Below are 19,210 nucleotides of genomic sequence, written 5' to 3'. Positions count from 1 at the left end.
GAGGCATAGGGACACTGGTGTGGGTCTGGAGCGAGGGATAGGGACACATTGGTGCGTGTCTGAAGGGAGGGATAGGGACGCAGTGGTGTGGGTCTGGAGAGAGGCATAGGGACACAGTGGTGGATGTCTGGAGGGAGGCATAGGCACACAGTGGTGCGGGTCTGGAGAGAGGCATAGGGACACAGTGTTGTGTGTCTGGAGCTGGGGATAGGCACACAGTGGTGCGTGTCTCGAGGGAGGGGTAGGGACACAGTGCTGTGGGTCTGGAGGGTGGGGTAGGGACACAGGGGTGTGGGTCTGGAGGGTGGGATAGGGACACTGGTGTGGGTCTGGAGGGAGGGTGGCGTACAGTGGTGTGGGTCAAGAGGGAGGGTTGGCATACAGTGGTGTGGGTCTGGAGGGAACGATGGGGACACAATGGCGTGGGTCTGGAGGGAGGGAAGGGGCGTAGTGGTGCGAGTCTGCAGGGAGGGAAGGGGCATAGTAGTGCAGGTCTGGAGGGAGGGATAGGGACACAGTGGTGCAGGTCTGGAGGGAGGGATAGGGACATGGTGTGTATCTGGAGGGAGGGATGGGGCATATGGGTGTGGGTCATGAGGGATGAGGACATTGTTGTGGGTGTGACGGGCGGCACATGACACATTAGTGTGGGTCTAGAGGGAGGGATGGGTGCTCATTGGACAGGGGAGGGATGGGGCATCTTGCTGTGAGGAGGGAGGTTGAGGCATCATTGTATGGGTCTTGAAGGGATTGGGTATCTTGGTGGAGTCTGGATCGGAAGGGGGCATTGTTGATCTGGAATGGCGGGGCAGGGCATATGATGGGGGCATGTCAGGGAATGATGGAGCATTTGGGTCTGAGTGAGGGCTGGAGCACTCTGTTGGGAAGGAAGGGGGGCATCTGGGTTTGAATAGAATGATGGGGTATGTATGTCTAGATTGAAGGATGTTGGTTTATGGGAGGGGTGGGAGCATGTGTATGTTGAAGGGATGGGGTAATCGGGTGTGGGTATAGAGAGAGGGTGGATGGTGCCATCTGAGTGTGAGTCTGGAGGTAGAGGGTGAGCATATGGGCGTTGCTCTGAGAGGTGGAGCTTCTTGGTGTAGGTATGGAGGGACGGATGTTGGTGTCTGTGGTTCGTAGGGAGGGATGGTGGCATGTGGGTAAGGAGGGAGGTGGTATTTGAATCTTCAAAATGTGTTTGGAAGGAGAAATGGGGCATTTGAGTGTGAATTGGGACATGTAGGGCTGGGGTATCTGCTTGTGAGTGGGGGCATGAAGGAACATGAACAGCGGAGGAGCCGGAGGGAGAGCCGCGGCCCGACCTCGGTTGCATCCCAGGCGTGCACTCAACACAGCCCGGGGCACCTCTCACAGGGAGGTCTGGGGTGCGTGGGCAACCAGGTGCTGGTGAGCGGGGATTCCCTTCCACCATTGGGGGGACCGCAAACCAGCAGATGGATGGGGACACCTGGCAGGGTTGGGTTAACCTGCTGGGGATGTCCCCAACCATGCACCAGAAAGGAAGCCCTGTGCGGCCCCCTCTCGTCACCACAATGATCTCGGCTGAGCTGGACAGGGCTCTGGGTTGTCTCACCACAGACTGCCTCTCCTGCAACTGGCCATGCTGTGTGTGGCTGTCTTTGGTGTCCAGCGACTACCTGCGCAGGATGGCCATGGAGCACAGGCCTTGCGACCATGTGGGCTTCGGCCGCAGGTCAGGACAGCGCACACTCTGCTGCGCCAGAGGCACAGGGCTGGGGAGTACCCCCCCCCTTACAGGCCAGAGGCCAGCTGCCCTGAGCTTTGTGCGCCCCACGACTACGGCCTCAGATCAGATGTGGTGACCTGCTGAATTTATTACTAAGCGGAAGAAAAGAAACTAACCAGGATTCCCTCAGTAACGGCCAGTGAAAAGTGAAGAGCCCAGCGCCGAATCCCCGATCAAAGGCAGGTGTGGGAAATGTGGCGTACAGAAGATCGAATCCCCAGCATCGCTCAGCCTCTTGTCCTAGCAAATTTTCATTCCATTTTGCTTCATCAATTTCGTACAAGTTTTTTTTACATTATTTGTATTGCCATTTTAAGGTTTTTAACATTAACAAATCCCTTCCCGATGACCTCCCCTGTCCCCATCCCCTCTCTCCATCTAGATCACTGCGCTGCATATCTTCTGAGGCGAATGTACAGGGTATAACGGGACGTAGTCTATGGTATATCTAATAGTCTTACTCTCTGAGGACACCATTGTTCATGGTAGTCTTTGTGCAGGAAGTTCAGGACAGTGTCCCACTCGTTCTTGAATTTAGCGTAACCCCCCTTTCTAGTGTATGTTACCCATTCCAGTGAAGTGTAATGTCACATTTTTGCTATCCATTCCTGTTCGCTGGGGATAGTGGTTTGTTTACACTTTTGGACAATTAGGGAGAGGGCCACCACGCTAGGACCATATGCTTTCCTCTGTGGTTTAGTCAGGAGTGTGTTCAGCACGTCACTCGGGCTCAGAATAGCTTCTCCATGTTCTCTCCGTATTTGGGGACCAAAGATGGCTTTCATTTCTTTGTTGACCACTTCCCAGAAGAATTTACGGATGGGGCAGGACCACCAGACATGGAGCCACGCGTCTACTTCTTTGCAGCCATGCCAACACATCTGTGACACTGAGAGGTACATTTTATGTAGCTTCTTCGGTATTAGGTGCCACTGCACCAGTATCCTGATCTACATTTCACTGATCTGCATCCCTCTCATCAATTTGGGGATTCGCTGCCACACTTCCCACCACTGTTCTTCAGAGATCGGGAGGGGTAGCGTGTCTGCCCATTGTTTCATATAGGGCCACTGGACCTGTGCCTCTGGCATTGTGAATAATTTGTACATTTTACTAATCATTCGTCTATCACCAAAATGTGTTAGCAAGTATATTTCTAGAGGAGTCAATTCTCTGGTAGTGGATTGTTTCATATGTCGAGAAGAGAGCCAGTGCCGCAGTTCGCATAGCAGCCCCTATTCTCCCGCAAACACATGGTTTGTTTGCAGAGCTGGAATGACTTAACCTCCTGTCCCTCCATCATGTCCCTTGCGCGAATACTGCCTGCTTTTTCCCACCTAGCATATGCTCCTTTCTCTAGCCCTGGGGTAAACTGTGGGTTGCGGAATAGGCGAGTGAACGGAGGTGGGTAGGACATGATCTTAGCTTTTTTAACCATCACATCCTATGTATCCCCACCAGGGCTGTAATTTGGCTTCTGTACATGTTGGGGGGGGGGGCCTGTCCGCTCTTGGACACCACAGGACCTTGTCTAGGGGGCTTTCCCACCACTGCCCTATCCCTCCTTCGCCAGATGCTGTCGGGATTCCCATTGAACCAGTTTCGGATGACCCTCAATTGAGCTGCTCGTTGGTAGTCCATTTGAAAGTTCAGAACTCCCATGACCCTCAAGGTTCATCAATTTCGTATGAGTTTTTTTTACATTATTTGGGGCACAGTGGTGCAGGTCTGGGTACCGGGAAGGCTTGGGGCACAGTGGTGCAGGTCTGGGGTCAGGGAGGGCTGGGGCACAGTGGTGCGGGTCTGTGAACAGGGACGGTTGGGCTGCAGTAGTGCGGGTCTAGGGGTGGGTCTGAAGGGAGGGATAGGGACATAGTGGTGTGGGTCTGGAGGGAGGGTTGGGGACACAGTGGTGTGAGTCTGGAGGGAGAGATAGGGACACAGTGGTGTGGGTCTGGGGGGAGGAATAGGGAAACAGTGGTGTGGGTCTGGAGGGAGGGATAGGGACACAGTGGTGTAAGGAGGGATAGGGACACAGTGGTGTAAGGAGGGATAGGGACACAGTGGGGAGGGAGGGATATGGGCGCAGTGGTGTGGGGAGGGAGGGAGGCATAGGGATACTGGTGTGGGTCTGGAGCGAGGGATAGGGACACGGTGGTGCATGCCTGGAGGGAGGGATAGGGACACAGTGGTGTGGGTCTGGAGAGAGGCATAGGGACACAGTGGTGTCGGTCGGGAGGGAGGGATAGGGACACAGTGGTGCATGTCTGGAGGGAGGCATAGGGATACAGTGGTGCGGGTCTGGAGAGAGGCATAAGGACACAGTGTTGTGTGTCTGGAGGGAGGAATAGCGACACAGTGGTGCGTGTCTGGAGGGAGGGGTAGGGACACAGTGGTGTGGGTCTGGAGGGTGGGGTAGGGACACAGTGGTGTGGGTCTGGAGGGTGGGATAGGGACACTGGTGTGGGTCTGGAGGGAGAGATAGGGACACAGTTGTGTGGATCTGGAGGGAGGAATAGGGAAACAGTGGTGTGGTTCTGGAGGGAGGGATATGGACACAGTGGTGTAAGGAGGGATAGGGACACAGTGGTGTAAGGAGGGATAGGGACACAGTGGGGGGGAGGGATAGGGGCACAGTGGTGTGGGGAGGGAGGCATAGGGACACTGGTGTGGGTCTGGAGCGAGGGATAGGGACACAGTGGTGCGTGTCTGAAGGAATGGATAGGGACACAGTGGTGTGGGTCTGGAGGGAGGAATAGGGAAACAGTGGTGTGGTTCTGGAGGGAGGGATATGGACACAGTGGTGTAAGGAGGGATAGGGACACAGTGGTGTAAGGAGGGATAGGGACACAGTGGGGAGGGAGGGATAGGGGCACAGTGGTGTGGGGAGGGAGGCATAGGGACACTGGTGTGGGTCTGGAGCGAGGGATAGGGACACATTGGTGCGTGTCTGAAGGGAGGGATAGGGACGCAGTGGTGTGGGTCTGGAGAGAGGCATAGGGACACAGTGGTGGATGTCTGGAGGGAGGCATAGGCACACAGTGGTGCGGGTCTGGAGAGAGGCATAGGGACACAGTGTTGTGTGTCTGGAGCTGGGGATAGGCACACAGTGGTGCGTGTCTCGAGGGAGGGGTAGGGACACATAGCAGCCCCTATTCTCCCGCAAACACATGGTTTGTTTGCAGAGCTGGAATGACTTAACCTCCTGTCCCTCCATCATGTCCCTTGCGCGAATACTGCCTGCTTTTTCCCACCTAGCATATGCTCCTTTCTCTAGCCCTGGGGTAAACTGTGGGTTGCGGAATAGGCGAGTGAACGGAGGTGGGTAGGACATGATCTTAGCTTTTTTAACCATCACATCCTATGTATCCCCACCAGGGCTGTAATTTGGCTTCTGTACATGTTGGGGGGGGCCCTGTCCGCTCTTGGACACCACAGGACCTTGTCTAGGGGGCTTTCCCACCACTGCCCTATCCCTCCTTCGCCAGATGCTGTCGGGATTCCCATTGAACCAGTTTCGGATGACCCTCAATTGAGCTGCTCGTTGGTAGTCCATTTGAAAGTTCAGAACTCCCATGACCCTCAAGGCCACCCTCTGTCTTTTCTCTTGCCAGATGTAGTTGCGTACTAGTTTATTCAGGGTTGTGAAGATTTTTTTGGGGGGAACCGGCAGGGGGGAGAGCCCGAAAGTAATATAGCGCTCTAGGGAAAATTATAATTTTAATGACATGCGGCCCATACATGATATGTTAAGGAGCCTCCTCTCTCCCAGCCAGGTCTTGATAGTTTCCAACAGGTGGGGATAGTTTTCTTGGTACATATCCTCTAGGGTACTGGTTATTGTCACCTCCGGGTATTGAAGGGATCCCTCTGCTCATGCAAATTGCCCTGTATCTGATGTTTCTGATGGCGTGCCTTCTTGAAGCACCATTAGTTCAGAATTTTGGTTGTTGGTCTTCAGGTCTGCCACTCTGCTAAATTCCCCTAGGAGTGCCGTTAACCTCTGGAGGGAAGTGTCCATGTCTGTTGGCACGACCAGGAGGTTGTCGACAAAGGCCATTGCCTTATGTTCTTCCCCTCCGAACGTAATCCCTTTTATTCCCTCTCCTGTCTAATTCCAGCTAGGAAGGGTTTGGGAACGTTTGCGTACAGGAATGGTGACATGGGCAGCCCTGCTTAGTACCCCTAGTGACCCTTATTGCCTGGGAGACATGCCCATTGATGGCTAGCCTGATAAGTGGTGTTCCATAGTTGGCTTTGACCAGGTGGAGAAGGCCTGGGCCAAACTCCATAACCTCCATGGTAGCATAGTGAAAGATAGTGAGATAGTAAAGATAGTGAGCTAAAGACTCTGGGTAAGTCTCTTGTAACCAGGACTAATGTCTGGCAGAGGGACTCCCAGGACCCCCCTTTTTAATTAGCATATTTAAGTAACTTTGGGTCTCACCGTAAGTTACTAGGGGAATCCAGACGTGGACCCCTTGCTCACTATTCTTAGAGAGGCACAGATCCACCCTACTGATGAGGTCCAACCAGACCAAAACACTTGTCTGGGGTTTCTGTTGGTACTCTTGTTCAGAGGAGAATTGCCTAGCATTTCGGTGCTGGACTGCCCCTGGGCAGGACAAAGACTGATATGTTTGGGATATTTCTTCTCTGTGAAAGATAGTGAGCTAAAGACTCTGGGTAAGTCTCTTGTAACCAGGACTAATGTCTGGCAGAGGGACTCCCAGGACCCCCCTTTTTAATTAGCATATTTAAGTAACTTTGGGTCTCACCGTAAGTTACTAGGGGAATCCAGACGTGGACCCCTTGCTCACTATTCTTAGAGAGGCACAGATCCACCCTACTGATGAGGTCCAACCAGACCGAAACACGTGTCTGGGGTTTCTGTTGGTACTCTTGTTCAGAGGAGAATAGCCTAGCATTTCGGTGCTGGACTGCCCCTGGGCAGGACAAAGACTGATATGTTTGGGATATTTCTTCTCTGTGAAAGATAGTGAGCTAAAGACTCTGGGTAAGTCTCTTGTAACCAGGACTAATGTCTGGCAGAGGGACTCCCAGGACCCCCCTTTTTAATTAGCATATTTAAGTAACTTTGGGTCTCACCGTAAGTTACTAGGGGAATCCAGACGTGGGCCCCTTGCTCACTATTCTTAGAGAGGCACAGATCCACCCTACTGATGAGGTCCAACCAGACCGAAACACGTGTCTGGGGTTTCTGTTGGTACTCTTGTTCAGAGGAGAATTGCCTAGCATTTCGGTGCTGGACTGCCCCTGGGCAGGACAAAGACTGATATGTTTGGGATATTTCTTCTCTGTGAAAGATAGTGAGCTAAAGACTCTGGGTAAGTCTCTTGTAACCAGGACTAATGTCTGGCAGAGGGACTCCCAGGACCCCCCTTTTTAATTAGCAAACAAGAATGACCATTTGACTTGGTCGAATGCCTTCTAGCGCTAACACCCCCACCCTCAGTACTGCCTTGTTTGACTACTCTATCAGGTGGGATATTCGCCTAACAATGTCAAACGTTTGTCTCCCCTTGACAAAGCCTGCCTGATCTGGGTGGATCAGGTCGGGCATTACTTTATCCATTCTAGATCTTAGAATTTTTGTAAAGATTTTGGCATCGAGGTTTATTAGGGCTGTAGGAGCTACAGAGGGTTTGTTTCGTGTTTGGCTTAGGGATGAGGATTGCCTTGGCCTCCTCCATGGACTGGGAGATGTGGCCTGTATTGGAGAAGGAGTTGAACAGGGATGTCATTAACGGGACTAATGTGGTATAGAATGCTTTATAGAATGTGGCGTGGTACCCGTCTGGGCCTGGGGCTTTATTTGGTTGTAGCGATTGGATCACTGCGCGCACCTCGTTTTAGGTAATCGTGCCTTCTAAAGTGTCACGCTGGCTCTGTTCTAATCTTTTTAGCCAGCAAGATTTTAAGAAGGCCTTTTGAAGGTCACTCTCTGGTGCCTCCGTAGAGTAGAGGCTCGTATAGAACTCTGTGAACGCCTGCAGGATCTCTTCTGTACGTGTGGTTTCCTGTCCTTCCACCATCTGAATGTGGCACATTGTACCTGTCACCTTCTCCTGCTTAACCTACCTGGCTAAGAGGCGGCCTGTCTTGTTTGCCTGGAGGTAATACTTCTGCCTACAGAATAGGAACGATTGTTACTGCTTGTTTAGCTAGAAGGATATTGATTTGCCCTTTGATATGCATATACTCCCTCCTGATCATTACCCCTGTATCGGTCTCCATTCTCTCCATTACCCCTTTTAAGCACTGTTCTAGGTCCACCTGGAATGCCTTCTCCTGTTTGGCTGAGATGCCTGCTTTGCTATGAGCATCACTCGCATTGTTGCCTTAAAAGCGTCCTGCACGTCCAGGGTCTTATTTTCCCCCAAAGAAGTTGTGGATGGACTTGTGCATCTCATCGCAAATTACTTCATCTCTCAGCAGATAGCAGGGGAACCGCCACTTCCAGAGACCCGCCCCCCCTTTCTTCCATTGGATTCCTGCAGGGGAGCGTGGTCGGGCATGGCTATGGGTTCCCTTTCTATGATCCGTACTTGGCCTAGCAGTGTCACCGAAACCCATATTTAATCAATTCTTACGAATGATCGGTGCACATGTGAGTAGTAAGTATACCCCTTAGAGTCCCCTTTTAGTTCATGCCATGTATCTGCTAATGCCATTTTATTATGCTAGCCTGTAGTTTACTAGATGGGCCTTTAGATGTGGGTGTCCTGTCCATGCTTCTGTCCGTGGATGGACACCACACCAAGTTCAAATCCCCTGTTAGTATTAGCTGGCCCGTTGTTAACTGGTCTAGCATCTCCAAAACCCCCTGCAAGTATATGTCCTGCATGAGTTGGGGGCGTACACTGTGGTGATTGTGAAAGCCCCCCCCATTGTAGCTGGACGAAGAGGAATCTACCTTCCTAGTTGGCTTTTGTGCCTATTATTTCAACGTCAGGTAGGTGTCTAAATGCTATGAGGACCCCTCAAGCTTTGCTCTTGTCGTTGGCCTGCAGAACCTGGGTGTACCCTCTCAACTTCATTCTGTGTCTGTCTTGCTTACTGATATGGGTCTCCTGGAGCGTCACAATGTCAGGCTTGGTATCCTGCAGGTGGTTCTCCAGTTTCCGTCTCTTTAGTCGGTGTGTTTAGTCCTCTAACATTGAGCTTTAGTATTTGGATCCCTTTTCCAGCTACCCATACCTCGTTATGCCCTGAGAGTAACTATGTCAAAGCAATCCCCCTCGATTTAAGCCCCCCACCCCACCCTACCTTCCCTCTTGCCCCCTCCGGCTGGACTCGGCTCAACTTCCCCAGGCCGTAACGTCGTCCTAGGTTGCCGGATCTCGTTCCCATCCCGGAGAATAACTGTGCAGGGAGAGCCATTCCTCTGCTCTCCCCTGTTTTCAAGATCCGTCACCCACCCGTCTCCCAGAGCTGACCCTTAGGCTGACATTCCCCTTGTAACCCCATCGGGTCTTAACCCACCGCTGCTGTTAAGTGGACAGTCTATTCAGCCTGAGGCTTCGGTTGCTGCCCACCTGGGCCCCGCAATTGTTTGTGTCTTGTCTTTGACCTCTCCACTCTCCTCCACTCCCATGGCTTCTCTTGGTGGCCTTCATGTTCTGGCCTCCTATTATTTCCTCCCCCTGTATCCCCTTCTTCTTCAATATTCAGGAACTTGGGTCCCTCATCCAACATGGTGATGTGGTGTTGGCGCCCTTCCCACTTCAAGACCATTCCAAAGGGGATATCCACCTGGATCTTATCTGGGCTTTGGTAAGGGCTTTGGTCACTGGGCCCATTTGCCTCCTCATTGTTTATATGGATTTGGCTAGGTCCTAGAAAAGTTCTATGATGGCGCTGTTCACCTTTATCAGGGTTGCTTTCCTCGCCGCTTGGAGGATCAATTTGTTTTGGTCGTATTGCTGTAAAGCCATCACCACTTCTCTTGGCCTGGCCCCGGGTTCTTCTCGCTGCGGACCCACGCAGTGAATTCTATCTATGAGAATTTCTCCCCCAGCCATGTGCAGCAAATCTTTGAACATGTGCTGCATTGTTTCCCTGAGGTCGGCATCGACTCACACTTTCTGGCAGCCCCTTCACCCTGATGTTGGACAATCGCAAGTGGTTTTCCAAGTCCTTGACTTGGAGCTCCAGGTTGTGTGTCGCTACCGCCTGCTGCTTCGCTAATACATCTATCTTCCGGGTGTTTGAGTTCTTGAATGGCGTTTTCATTTGTATCAGTTCAACTGTCGCCTTCGATTTCCTGCAGGGATTGTGCAAGTTCTGTGCGTATTAGGCTTAATTGTGTCTGAAGGGTAGCCATCATTTGGTCACTGAATGCCTTAAAGCACTGTTGCAGCACCTTACTCGTGACCTCTTGCCCCTGTGTCAGCGTCAGGGGTTCTCTGACTGCTCCCTCCCTGTCACCGCTGGATCCTCTTCCTCTGGGGCTTCCCCCTCATTTCTCCACAGCTGTTGGAGGGTCCCTTCCTGTTTTCTTGAGATCTTGGCCCTTGAGGGGCCCTTTTTGGCCTCCTTGGGCTTGTTGTGCAACATTGCCTTGTGATGGTGAGTGCCTGCCTGCACCTTACTGTAGGGGGCTTCTTCCCAAGCCTCTAAGGTTCCTCTTGACCCTGGGGTATTGGCCAGTTGTTCCGTATGAAGGGGCTGCTTCTCTCTCCCTCCTGTGTGCAGTGGGGGTCTAGCTCCCCTTTAGAGCCTGGGTTGGTTGCCCTCAGGGGCCGTGGGGCTAGTACGCTCAAAGGTGAAAGTGGTCAAGGTTGCGGTGTCACACTGGGCAAGAAGCCCGGGAGTTTCTTGAATTTCTTCCTGGGGTGCTCCTGGGCTCCCACCGCTCCTGAGCCTCTAAGTACGCTCTTGCCCCCCTGGAGGTTCCTTCTTGGTTAATCTTGCATGGCAGGGCTAGTTTTCATAAGGGTGGGCGGTGGAGCGAAGCAGCGCTCTCCTGCAGAGTCAAATGATGGGGGTTGGGAGCATGCGCCGCCCACCCCTCCTCCGGGTTCCTTCCCTGCCCGTTAGCAGGGGGTGCTGCAGGGAACTTAGTGCTGTCACCCTTATATTACTGCAGTTTGCCTCTGATGTTGCTGAATGGTATGGGCTTGGGCCTTTGCCTGGGTCCGGGTATGCTGCGGGTGTCCTGCCGTAGGGGGTCCCCTTCCAAGTGTAGGTTATGGTGCGCTGGGGCAGATGCTTTCATAAACCTCCATGTCCATTGTTTGGGAGGGGAGCGTCTTGCGTGTGCCTGCTTCATGGCTGCCAACTCCCTTAATTATGCCTGCTTACCCTCCGCCAGCTGGGGCGCATCACAGCTCATGGGGGCCCTGCGCCACGTGGCTTGTGCAGGCCCTGTGCCATGTGGAGCCGGGCTTACTGTATGGGGCAGAGGCAGGCACAGAATTTCAGGGGAATACTAACTGCTCCCTCGCATTTGTAGCTGGGTGTCCGTGCCGCGCCGGCTCTGCTGGATTTCCGCACTGCGGTGCTTGCGCCATTGCGTCCCGGCGGGCTGCTGATCCGGCAGCTTTGTCTCCTCCAGGTCGGCCGCTGGGGATCCGCGGTGGTCCGCTCACACTCCCAGTCTCACCTATGTTGCTATGACTGAATGGGCACCTTGCATCTTCTGCATCACTCACGTGGGTTCTCTCTGATCTCCTCTGGCTCGATTGCCAGTCCCTACACAGGCATTGCTGCTGGCGGCCTCAGGTCCGCTCACTCTGCCCCCAAAAGCTCCAGTTGGAGTTTTTTTGGGGAACACTCGGTTCGCGGGTCATCCCCTTTGCTTTTGCTGCCCTAAGGTCTTGTTTTTAATGCTGCTTATTGCTCCTTTTTCAGGTGGCCGGGGAGGAGCGTGCTCCTCATGGTGGAGTGGTCACGGGGGCCATCTTGGAATCTTCTTATGAAGCTTCTTGAAGCCTTCATCTGACCTTTCTTGAGTAATCTTTCTTCTTCCTCACTTCTCAATCAATTTTTCATCCAGGACATGGCACACAGGGGGTGCTGGTCTCCAACGTTGACGGTGTGGCTTGGCTGCACGACTTGGGCAGCGTCGGTGCTTATTACTTGACTTATCTTCCGCCTTTGATACTGTTGACCATGATCATCTGGGCCGGCCTTTCTGGTGCTGTTCTTTCCTGGTTTTCTTTGTTTCTCTCTAACCGAACAGTCGATTGCCATCCCCCCTTTTCACTCTGCCGTCTGCCTTGAGATGTGGAGTCCCTCAAGTTTCCTCAATCTTACGGGTTTTGTTTAACATGTACGTGAAACCTCTTACCAAGCTTATCTGCTCTCACGGCTTCTAATGTTATTCTTAACAGATGACACAGATCCTGGTCCATTTAGATATCTATTGTCGAGACAGCAACCAGGTTTAGGGCCTGTCTCGAAGCTGTGGGTGCATGGATGTGTAATAGCTGTTTCAGGGGAAACAATTAAGGTGTTGGGCCCTCCTGCCTATGCCTTTTGGACCTCCTTTTTGGCCACCTTTAGGGGTAAATATATTGTCTTTTCTGTCTGCGGAATCTCTGATAAGTCCAGTATGTCAAAGGGGCTACCTTCAACTGAAAACCCCATAGTAAGGTTCTTTGTTTACTCCTTTCTCAGGTATGTGCCCCCTGTGGTGTCCTTACTTGTTATGTCCTCCATGGACCAATGCAACGCCCTATTTCTGGCACAAACCGTCTACTTCTTATGGCACCTTCAGGTCCTGCCGAACTCTGCAGCCAGAGTAGCCACTTACACACCTAGTTGTGCTCACATTACTCCATTTGTGCACCATCTTCTTGGCTACCCATGGCCAAGCCCATTCAGGTCAAGGCCTAATGTCTAGTTCATCATGCCTTTTATGGAACGGGGGCAGAATATCTACAGACCAAATTCTGTTTGTACATTCCTGCTCGGCCACTCTGCTTGGTAAATGCCTGATGTTAAATATTAACAAAACTGCCGTGTACATATAAATCCATTGTACATCCATATAAAAGTGTTGTGTGCAAAATGCATCATAAAGTCAAAGCAGAACCATGTTACTTCAAGGCAAATCTTAACTATTGGAAATGCCAGACTAAAGTGCAAAGAGTATAACGGATTCAAAAAGTGCCAGGTGTGCTTGAGAAAAGTGTCAAGTGTTTCTGAGTTCATTCCAGTCTAATCGCATTTTTAAGTTTATGCAGTGCAAGTTGCTTTTCATGTTATTTTAATTCCCTGTCCTATAAATCCATATTTTGTATGACATTGTTAGCTTGGAAATGTTCTTTCTGAGAGCTTTAGTTATCTATAGTTTACCTGTACTTGTTCACACTACATCACCATTATGAAAAGCAAATAATGTATAGATCAATAATTGCGTCACAAACCATCGGCACTGTGTATCAGCATGCCCCTGCTGAAGGTGTGAAGTCGTGATATCTGTTGAGCCCTTACAGGAAATATTGTGACAAAAGATTGTGAACATTTGCAATAATAAAGTTTACTTTTTCTGATATCCAATTCTTGCACGTGCAGTTATGAGAACTGTTTTTCCATAAATGTTTCACTGTTCGGCTTCTTTACTTCTTTTTCTTCCAATTCCCCCAGGTAAAGCAGGTTCACTCCATATGGCTCCACCAATTTGATCTTTGGTTTACACATGTATATGTATTATTTGTTGCTTTACAGTGTAAGCACTTGGCATAATAAAAACACTTTGATTACCCAATTGTCTATTTATTTCTTTAAGCTAATGTGTTTTGTTTTTAACCCCTTAACTGCCAATGGCCCCCCATGCCAAGCACTTTTTTGGTGGTTTCAGTATGTCGCCATTCAATTCCTTGTAACTTTTTATTTTACATGTGATATCTCACTCACATTTGGCCCCCTTTCTTCCCACATGAAGGCGGTCATAACGCCACCTAGGAATACTAGGTTTAGAGAAAATAACCAAAAAGGGAGCAAATTTTGTGTTTTTTATGAAAATTCCAATAAAATGATGTACAAAGAAGCCTGTGGTTGTTTCCTTGCAAGAGCTAGGAAGAAATGGTTTGCTGTGCTGAATTTGCCATTTTTCCAGGTTTTCAAGAACAGGTTGAGTGGAAACTCAAAAATAAATACATTTTTATAAAGTTACCATCTGAGATCTATGCGAGTTTACCCCTTTTTTCCCCCCCAATCGTCCATGCGTGGACGGAATGGAAGAGGAGGGTAGAAAAGCTCAAAGGGAAGACCAAGGCATACATTTCTGAAAAGTAGACCAAATTCCAAGTTTAGGAAAGGGTGATTTGTGCAGGTCAGGCTACATTTATATAGGGAAAATGCCCATAGTTTGGGGAAAGGTTTAAAAACTAAGGGCCTCATTACACGGTAGGCGGTAACCATGGCGCTATTAGCGCCATGGTTGCCGCTGGTAGTTTACAGTGTCCGCATTGGTGGATGGCGGAATTACCGCCCTACTCCAAGGTGAGCGGGGGCGGTAATTCCCCATTCACCAAGGCACTTCCCCATTCCCATTTTTCCCCCCATAGGGCATAATGGGAATAGGGAAGGAGCTAATTACGGTACCGCAAATTACGGTACCGTAATTAGCACCGAGGTCCCTTTGCAGCACCCTACTTTAACGGCTGGTAAAACCAGCCGTTAAGGTCGGGTCCCGCAAAGGGAACTCGTAGTAAGGTGGTAAGAGTTTACCGGTACCGGTGCCCTTACCGGTACCGGTAAACCCTTACCGCCTAACGTGTAATGAGGCCCTAACAGTTAAATGGCATGTGCTGGACATGGTTGGACCTGTAAGGTAATGGCTTCTGTGAATATTGAGGAAAGCAATGCCCTGCTACATTCCCCTGACTTTTCCAGTTAGGAAATTGCATATTGTTTGTATTGTTTCACAAAACAAGCAATACTACAAGCCACAAACTGAGCCATGGTACACAGGAATTGCATGCTGACGGCCTAAACAGACATACTTAGCATGTGTAAATAAGGAAAATAAACGTGAGGAAAGGCAAGCATACATTTTTTATAGAGCACAGGCAGATCTTGTGAAGGGTAGGTGACTTGAGCAGGTTACAAAAGCATACAGTGCCTAAATCAGCAAATACATGTAGTTAACATTTGGGAAATGAAAGGATAGTGTAACAACGTGCAGTAGCAAATGTATGAAAATGTTATGAAAACCAAGAGAAGAAAACAAATGTCCTACATTCCCACATGTGTTCCGATGAAAACTGTACCTAATGTGTGATTGAACCTACCTGTGTGCAAATGGAAAAGGCTAAACCACTGGTAACCCAAGTGTTTCAGGAGAGCAGACTCCCGAAGGAACCCACAGAGGTCTGAAATTGCCCTAGAGTTTATTGCCCAAAAGCCTGGCAAAGTCTGAAATTTAGGGGGAAAAACACAATTTTCAGACATTTACAACCTGGAAACTACTGAAACATACCACCAACAACACATGTCCTACCTTCCCACATGTGTCTGGATGAAAACAGTACCTCATGTGTGGGTGTACTTACCTGGGTGAAAACGAAAGTGTTGACCGTCCCCAAGTCCAACGGCAGCCTCAAGGAGCACCAGCAGGGCCTCCATCTGTTCCCTGAGGGGGAATTCTGTAATGCTGCCTAGCCAGAGCTCCAGAATGGTCAGGGGTGTTTGGCCTTGGACGACTCTACCATGTGGGTCCACCATCCCCAAGCGCAGCTGCACTCCCAGGGAGCCCCGGCAGGGTCCCCGACCTTTCCCAAAGGGAGAAGCTGTAACAGGCCAGCCAGAGCTCCAGGATAGTTGGGGGTAATGTTCCTGGTCTTGGGCAGCTGTCTCCCATATGGAGTGACTTATCTCCAAAGTGCAGCGGCTGTCCCAGGGAGCCCTGACAGGGTCCCCTTCCCTAAGGGAGTGGGACTCTTCCTGGAACCGCTGCTGAACTGTGGGACGTTCAACCCACATGGGAGACAGCCGCCCAAGGCCGGGGACATCACCTCCAACCATCTTGGAGCTCTGGCTGGCCTCTGTTACAGCTTTCTCCCACCAGGGAGCCCTGGCAGTGTGCCAATACCTCAATGAAGGGAAAAGCTGCAATGCAGCCCAGCCAAAACTCCAGGACGGCTGGAGGTGATGTCCCCGGCCTTCGGCATCTGTCTCCCATGTGAGTCCACCATCCCCAAGTGCAGTGGCAGCCGAAGGGGGCCCGGCAGGGTCCCCTTCACTGAGAGAAATTGTATAATGCAGGTCATCCCACAGCTCCAGGATGGTCAGGGGTGCTGTCCCTGGCTTTGGGTGGCTGTCCCTCTTGTGGTTTTACTGTCCACAAACCCAGCAGGGGTTCCAGGGAGCCTCGGCAGGGTCCACATCCTTCCCAGAGGGTGAAGTTGTAACCAAACCCAGCCAGAGCTCCAGCACGGTTGGGGGTGCTGTCTCTGGCCGTAGGCATTCGTTTCCCATGTGGGTCTACCATCCTCGAGCACAGCGGCTGTCCAAGGGAGCCCTGGCAGGGTCCCTTTCCTTACCCGGAAGGAGAAGCTGTAATGCAGGCCAGCCAGAGCTCCAGGAAGGTGGGGGTGATGCCCCTGGCCTTGGGTGGCTGTCTCCCATGTGGGTTGACTGTCCCCAAGTCCAGCTGTAGTTCTGGGGAGCCCTGGCAGGGTCTCCATTCCTCCCCGGAGGTGAAATCTGTAACGCAGCACAGTCAGAGGTGCAGCCTGGGCTTGCAGACAGTCAACCCACATGGGAGACAGCCGCTCCCAGGGAAACACCAATGTTTTGCTGGCATGGGGGGAATTTGTGGCCTCACCCTGCATTTGTGTCCCAGCCCACCAAAATACCTCCCAGACTGCCCAATCCCATAGAATAAAAAAACTACTCGCATAACGTTGGAGCTCCTTGCGTAACGAAACCTGCAAACAAAACAAAAAACATTCATTACCTATGTTCAGCCCAGCAAAAACAAATCATAACTATCACGCTCTGGTCACCGCCCCCTTTCAAGCCATCCCTGGTGGTCTAGTGATCCTCACACCCCAGTAAAAACACATTTGCCCCTTCCTGGGAGCCGATTTTTATTAAGACTATTAGTGACCATAACACAATTTAACCGTATAATTATAGGTTTATGGATTTTGGTCGACTGTCCTCCACGCCGCCTCCCAACTGGTTGAAAATCCCCTGCCCCTTCCCCTCATTTTCTTTACATTTTTTTTTATTGAAAAGTTACAGTTTTCCCCTTTCCCCCTCCATCATAAAGATGGAAGGGAAAAAAAAGAGAACTTTTGTTTCAAATCATCTACACCTCAAATACATATCATTATTATCAACATCATCATTGTGTCTTACTATGCTTTCAACAAAATTCTTCTAAGCATCATCATATCATACAATGCACTTAATAGACAAGCAAACAGGCAAAATCAATTAAACATTCAACTTAACAATTAAACAATTAAGCACTTAGACAGTTCCTTGATCACTCTACCATTTTCGAGCAACGGCCTAGCACCCCTTCTGATTAAGGAGGACACCTCAGGAGAGCGTTCATAAAGTTTGTAATCGCACAAACATGTTTGATGTTTTGTCCTGAAGATATCAGACACCACCAGGTAATCATATCACCATTTGACGGGGCATAATCGCCTAGATGAACAGAACGAAGATCAGCAATTGCTGGACAACTTAAAATCAGGTGTTTCAAAGATTCAACCGATTCCTCACAGAATCAACACAAATTGTTGTTTATAGCAGGCTGCATTCTTTGAAAAAGAATTTTCCTTCGTATTCAACGTATTTAAACGGAAACGAAGAAATTGTTCCCGATAATGACGAGTATAGCATTGAAGCAGGTAAAGTGGCTGAGAATTTAGTTTTTTTTTAACAATACCCAACTTTTTAGAAAGAGCAAGATTTGAGTATCTTTCAACATTAATAATCCATGCCCAAGTTTCAAATTTTCTTTTTGCCACTTTTGGGCGTGAAAACAGGTCAACGTTATTAATATCAGCTGCAACAATCCACTCTTGCACTTTAGAGCTCCATTGGGCCAACAGATTACTGATTTTCGAGTCATCAGAGGCAGTAAATATTCTATACGCTGCCGCTCCACCCACATCTCTCATCTTGCGCCAAAGCGAGATGGACTTCCAAACCACAGTTGAAAAAAGTGAATTTAATGATAGTTTGTGACGTATTGCTATAATTGGAATACAGTTCGGGAGGTTAAGAACCCGTTTCCAATAAAGACCCTCTACAATATTCCAATTTTGTTCACTGATATTCCATCCCGCTTCAGCACCAAACGTTAAAATAGGAACTACCTTTTGACGGTAGAACATTATCACCGGGGATAAGGAAAATTTGCCAAAGTTTTTATTGATCTTGGCTGCTTGCAGTGCCAGTCTTACTGCTTTCAGTTTCAACGCAATTAGCCATTGGACTTCTCCGATTGAGCTGTTAAATTCGATGCCTAAATAGCGAATCGAATTGACAGACATTAACTGCTGACCGCCTACCGCCCATTTAAATGCACGATCTCTTCTACTCGATACTGAACCAATTGACACAATTTTAGTTTTGTCTGTGTTGATAGCCAGTTCATTTACGACTATATAGTCATAGAGGCAATTTAGCAAACGTTGAAGGCCGATTTGTGTTCTATCGATCAGAACGAGATCGTCAGCATAGGCAATATACCGAACTGGAGTTCCGTTTAGACGTGGAGGAAAACAATGGGCTTGCTCCAAGAATAATGGGAGATCTGCCAAAAATAGTTTGAACAAATCAGCAGCCAATGGGCAGCCTTGCTTAACACCCCTTGTCGTTGGAATGCTGTCAGATAATATGCCTTGTTTGTTCAGGCGTACCCTAAAAGAGGTATCTGTATGTAACGCCATTATTGGGTTAAGAAGGGCCATAGGACATTTCCATTTCATTAGTTTGGCCCATAGCATCTGACGGTTAACTCCATCAAATGCTTGCCTCATGTCTATAAAGGCTAAATGCAATTTGGTCTTACTCTGTAATGCGTGATATTTCAAAGCTGTCAAAATTGCAAGGTTGACTTCCACACCTGTACCTTTTGAGAACCCAGTTTGCCGAATATCAAGGATTCCCACCTTTTTAGCCCAACTTACCAATTTACATCTCAAATTAGAACCAAAGAGTTTTCCAATAGAGTCCAATAGGGCAATGGGTCGATAATTTTCAGGTGCATCCCAGCAGCCCTTCTTATGGATTGGAATTACGATTGCTGTTAACCACGATTTAGGCAAACACTTAGATTTTGCAATTTTATGGAACAAACACTCAATAAAAGGTGCCCAGATCTGCGCATTTTTTTTTAGCCTGACATTACTTATCATGTCCGGACCAGCAGCGTGAGAATTTTTCAGTGACTTAATAGTGTCAATGATGTCTGACAGCGACATCTGGACATCCCAGGGA

This window comes from Ambystoma mexicanum, chromosome 11, assembly GCF_040938575.1.
Source record: "Ambystoma mexicanum isolate Mex_15411 chromosome 11, UKY_AmexF1_1, whole genome shotgun sequence".
In the NCBI taxonomy this organism is placed as follows: domain Eukaryota; kingdom Metazoa; phylum Chordata; class Amphibia; order Caudata; family Ambystomatidae; genus Ambystoma; species Ambystoma mexicanum.
This window is presented reverse-complemented; position numbering follows the sequence as displayed.